Here is a 5,800-nt window from a genome sequence, read left to right on the forward strand (position 1 = left end):
TTCAGATTGATGTTGTTCCTGTAAGGATAATTATTGTTCCAATTCCAAATATGGAATTTGCAGCAGCAAAATACTTAAAAGGATAAAGACTGTTGACTGTTTTCTATTGTTCCATTAAATTGGATTCAGTTCTAAAAGGCTAAAAACTGTACACGTCTTTTCTTTTGCGAGGGGGCGCGGGGAAAGTAATATAAAGTAATATGTAATATATTACCCTTGATTCCAAGTAATAAGTAATATAATATTATTACTTTTCAAAGGAGTAATAAGTAATAAGTAACATATTACTCTCCTAAGTAATATAAACCAACACTGGTCAAGATACAGAAGTGAAATTGGAAGTGATGACATAAATGAATGAGCAGACAAAATTGGACCTGGAACACTTTAAAAATGAAGAGGGTGTTCTTTGCTTCTTTGTACAGTATTTCATTTCTACATCACAGCTGACATTTTTAAACAATGTACCCCCTCCTGCTGTCATGTGATCCAAATAGTATATGATGTCCTCACAGTGCAATTTAGGTTCATAATCGGCCAAGTTTCCCTTAAAGTTTGTATCCTTAACACAAGTAAAAATGGACTGGAGTAAGAAAGTGACAATGTACAGTTATTTACAAGTTACACTCTGTCAAAGGTCTTAAAAGACTCATAATCTTCAAGGTGGGCTGTTGGAAGTGTTACAAGCACTAACAATGAGATAACAAACAGTGTGGCCTGGCCTATTTAGAATTTCTTTCTCTCCGACACCAGCAAATGCCTGTGTCCCTGCCCAGTCAGCCACTGCATGCCATCACCATGGGCACAGAGCGTCTCTCTCCTTCAGCCGCATCTTCTGGTTGTACATCTTAGAAAGGACAAAAGATCAGAATCAACATCTGAAGTAACAAGTTTCAAAGCTTAAAAAAATATACCAATGAACGTAAAGAGAGCAATATGGCCTCATTCACAAGAATCACCAATAAAATACACAGCGGACCAAATATGATTATGAACAGAAACTGTATTATTTGTCTGACAGTCCGATATCTAGATAATTAAATTGTGTTGTGCTACTGACAAGATACACTACGATCACTTGAGAACATTGCTTGCCCTGTACCCGGTTAGTTCTTTTTTCCTTTATGAAAAACAAAAACAAATTTCACCCACTGTTTTACACCTGTAAACCTGTGATGTGACAATAAAGATGATTGTGACAAAGATTATTCTGATTCTAAAATCGGTTAAAATCTGGGTATATTATGTGCTGTATGAGTGTAGGACAGGGTTTCTCAAAGTGGGTGCAGTGACGCAAGTCCAGGGGTGCCGCAAAATACTTTGATAATGTTTGGAATGTATCAATATATCACTTCAGTTTAACACTTAGAACATCTACACTTAATAAAACGGACTTGAGGTGCACCGTACTTGGTGCATAATCTCTTCACCAAAATTAACAGATCTACAAGCTCACAACACGTTGTGAGCTTGTATATCTGCTATTTTTGGTGAATGTTCCCCTCAGAATAGGAATGCTGGGGTTCAAGTGGTTAAACGTCAAGTATAATGTTATTTTCAATCTGTCCTATAATGGAAACAGATATTCTCTCAGTTTTCCTCGTGACATACTGTAACTTAGGGGGGAGGATTTACATAATACATACCATAATGCGACATAAATGTAAGGTGCTGTAAAGTAACAATGTAATTCAGGGGTGCCGTGGATGAAAAAGTTATTTACAGGGGTGACCTGAGCCCAAGAAGTTTGGGAACCACTGGTGTAGGATCTCCTAAGCCAATATCAAAATGTCTTATGGAAGGTTTTACCTACCCTCAAGTAAAAGATATTGGAAGTGATCCAAGATCTTGGACTCCTCCACATGATTTGTCGAGCCTTGTGGACGCATTTCTGGGGCCAGGTGTGACACAATGCACGTCCACCTAAGAAAGAAAAAATATAGTATTACAGCCCAACAGTTTGATCCAACAATGAAAAAAACACTTGTCACTTGAGGAAATGTTATGGCATTAAAAATAATACAAGACTAGTGCTCCTCGGAGCACAGGTCTCCACCAGGTCAGGTAGGTTATTGAGGGCCAGCAATGTTGGGAATACGCCAATCAGGATGGAATATGAAAAATCGGATGGAGCCGTCTTGATCACTTGACTATAGAGATAATGTGTACCGATTGGCATGATGTTTGGACAAAATTTGGAGGAGTAATATAAACACTATAGGAGGCCCATGTGAAAAAATTGGGGCAGAGGTTCGGCTCTGCCATCCAGGGAGTGTGCGTGCACAGTTGGCTGGGATCCAGCCAACGGTGCCAGAGATTAGCTGTCCACAGACGGAACCACACATGCACGCACACACACATGCCTTTCGGCCTGGCCGAGACAAAAAATATCCACTTGAACAAACCGTGTCATCTTCCCCAACAACAAACATACTGCAACACTCCATTGGCTCTTCTTGACATTGGCTTGATCTCTTGATGAGGTCCTAAACCTCAAGGCATTCATGAAGCTGTTGCAGCATTGGTATGTGTTTGGTGCGCATGTGTAGGACAAGAGCCCTTACAAAAGGAAAAGAATAACAGAGATCAAATTTTATGACAGCGTTTTTAAAACGTAAACTGTACAATTACAATTTAGGCATTAAGCAGACGCTCTGCTTAATGAGTTTTGCCTTCAGGTTGCCCGATGGGCAAGTGCATTCCGTCTTCATTAAATAATATTGTCTATTTATGAAGAACAATGCTACTTTTTTACAATTGGCAGATGCACTCATTCAAAAGGGACTGTCGCCACTCTGCAGCTATCGATTGGCTTTAACATTCATTTGTTCTTATTATTCAAGTCACACACACGCAGGACAACACTGGAAAACAACTTAATATTTTGTCCCGCAATGACCACATGGTGACCAAATGTATTATGAATGTGAACAAATTATCCTTACCTGGGCCTGTGGCCTGCATGGTTGGTTCTGCATTCTGCCAGGGAGACAAGGAGAAGTTATTGTCATTGAGGCCATAATACGTGGCTACAGGCTGTAGGAGCCCAAATGTGTACCGTGTTGTTTTCATATTTTTGATTAGGCTGCTTTGATTTTTGATTAAGAAACACTTTTCTTGGGTACTATCATTTCTGGCAATTAGGACATTGGTGTGGTTTCCCCTTTTACTGTACCGTGTACAGTAGCACGTCGTGTGGTGAGACAAAATAGGGTGAGTTTAGGCTTATAAATGCTTAAGTCAGGGGTCTTCAACAGGGGGTCCGTCACCGTAACCCCTAGGCTAGGCGGTCCTCAGAGTTACGACAGGGGGCCGCCAAATGTATGTTTTTTTTTACATTAACCACTTGAACCCTAGCATCCCTCCCTACACTGAAGAGAACTTTAGAAAAAAAATTGCAGATCTACAAGCTCACAGCGCCTTGCACTGCGAGCTTGTAGATTTGCTATTTTTGGGAAAGATGTTTGGTGTAGACTAGAGGGAAAAAAGAGCAGACCAAATACAGAGTGAAAGGACAAGTTTACTAAGTGTTTGAGGGCTGAAGTCTGATAATACACATTAACATAAATCCAACATGACAGTGTCTGTTAAACAAGTCTATGAAGCTATTTATGAAATATATGAAAAAGTGTAATCTTAATTTTATTCAGTATTGGGGGCCCTGCTTCATCTCTCTCTGAGCTAGGGGGTCCTTGGCCTGAAAAGCGTTGAAGACCCCTGGCTTAAGTTTCATACTCATTTGGGTTCCCAGAACAACAATTAAGTCAATATATAAACAGTTACGCAAACGTCAGAATGTATTTGTTTGGAGTAGTTGAAAGCCTAGCACACTGAGCTGCACATTTAATTCACTCAATGATACTAGTTTCATCACACAACGCTAAAATAATTGCAGAACATCACAATAAGAGCATAAACTAGCGTTATAGATGATTGACATGGTAACTGGAGTAGCTACATAATATACATGCAACCACATGCTGCAGGCTGGCAATCGCCGTTGGACGTGCGAGTGACGGCCACTAGCAGCACAATAACGTATTTTAACTTACTACATCTTAAATAAAGCCGCCATAGGCCTAATATGTGAACAAGTTAAAAGGAGGGAAGTTAAAATACTTACGCACTGACTATCTGTCAGTAAGTAAGTAAGTTTCGCAGCACAAAAATCTGCCACAGCTGGAGAAATGTACCAGAGGAGAATGTTGTTGTTCGCCGGGGGAGGGGGGGGGGGATTCAGGAAGTTGTCAAGCTGTCACTCAGACTCCGAGTGACCGCTTACATCTATCAGCGTAGGACCCGCCTTTTGAACTTTAACCCCTCACACAAAAAAATCCGAAAGAGAAAAAAAAAATCGAGACCAAAGAGACAGAGTTTTGAGAGAGAGAACATTCATTCGCAAAGAGTAAAACAAAAACATTCAAATTTTTATTAGCATAACAAATGTTATTACACATACATTTTAGTATTTTGTTTTATGTAGTTTAAAAAGTTTTTCCTTATTTTTTTACTCTTGAGTTTTAAAAGTTTTGATCTCAAATTATTTTTCTTTTTGCTTGCAAATATATTTTTTTGATTGCAGTTTTAATTTCTTTTCATTCAAAAAAAAATGTTTGATGTGTTTATATAATTTTCTTTGCTTGCAAATATTATTTTTTTGCTTGCTGTTTTAATTAGTTTCATTCAAAACATGTTTTTGCTCTGTTTATATTTTTTCTCTCTCAATTGTTTTTCTTTTGTATGGTTAATAAAGACACAAATGTAACTCCATAGAAAGCGCTCTCAGTGGAGCCGATTTCTGAGATGGGGGCGTGGCCAAAGTGGGACTCTTTAGCGATTGATTCATACTGGATTAAACCGATCCAGATTGGGCCGGGCCGCCGGTTAGATTTTCAACCGAGAAAACCCTGCCTTCTACAGCGTCACCAGACGCTGTAGAATGCGAGGCTAGCGATTTCAGGGGCTGGAGCCAGGCTAAAAGCGCCCTATTATAGTGGCAATTTGAACAATTCGGAGCGGGCCTACTGGGAGTGTGCGTGCAAAGTTTCATGCCAATCAGTCCAGCGGTGCCAGAGATTAGCTGTTAGACACTCACACAAAGACAGACAGATGGACAGGGGTGAAAACGTAATAACAAAATTATCTGTATCTCTCCCTCATAGGCAAAACTCTCGATATACCGAGCAATCTTCGTTCCTACTCTCACCTATGGTCATGAAGTGTGGGTCATGACCGAAAGAATAAGATCGCGGATACAAGCGGATGAAATGAGTTTTCTCAGACGGGTGGCCGGCCTGTCCCTTAGAGATAGGGTGGGAAGTTCAGTCATCCGCGCGAGACTCGGAATAGAGCCTTTCCTTCACTTAGAAAGGAGCCAGCTTAGGTGGTTCGGGCATCTGGTACGGATGCCTCCCGAGGGTCTCCCTAGCGAGGTCCTCGCTGCACGTCCCACTGGGAGGAGGCATTGGCCTTGGAACTACAGCTCTTCACGGGTCCCCCGATTCCGAAAATACAGAGTACAGATCCGTACGGGTCCGGATCTGTGTTTTACCAAAATCACTCAGACCCGGGTCGGTTCTATTATCTCAGACCTCGGGTCTGTTTATCATTATGTATAATACCAGAGTGGATCCGAGAAGACCCGTGCTCAGCGCTTATCGGTAGAGAAAAGCATTGCAGTGCTACGATGATTACACTGACCTGGGATCAGATTACTGAACCGCACTACGCTACAAAGTTGAGCCACACATGCCGAGTCTTGCCGAGAGCAGAGAGTGCACAGACCAGTCTATGGCACAGA

At 41.0% G+C, this 5,800-nt stretch overlaps 1 long non-coding RNA gene across 1 annotated transcript; it reads right to left on the reverse strand.

The window, feature by feature from the left end:
• Nucleotides 1-722: 722 nt before the first annotated feature.
• Nucleotides 723-4,193, reverse strand: LOC308104290. The gene is made up of 4 exons (XR_013934813.1): nt 4,124-4,193; nt 2,946-2,979; nt 1,814-1,923; nt 723-847 (listed from the first exon to the last, which is right to left on the reverse strand). It is a non-coding gene; the product is annotated as an uncharacterized lncRNA (long non-coding RNA).
• Nucleotides 4,194-5,800: the final 1,607 nt, after the last annotated feature.

Source organism: Gymnoscopelus braueri, assembly GCF_963280865.1.
Source record: "Gymnoscopelus braueri genome assembly, chromosome: 17".
NCBI lineage: Eukaryota > Metazoa > Chordata > Actinopteri > Myctophiformes > Myctophidae > Gymnoscopelus > Gymnoscopelus braueri.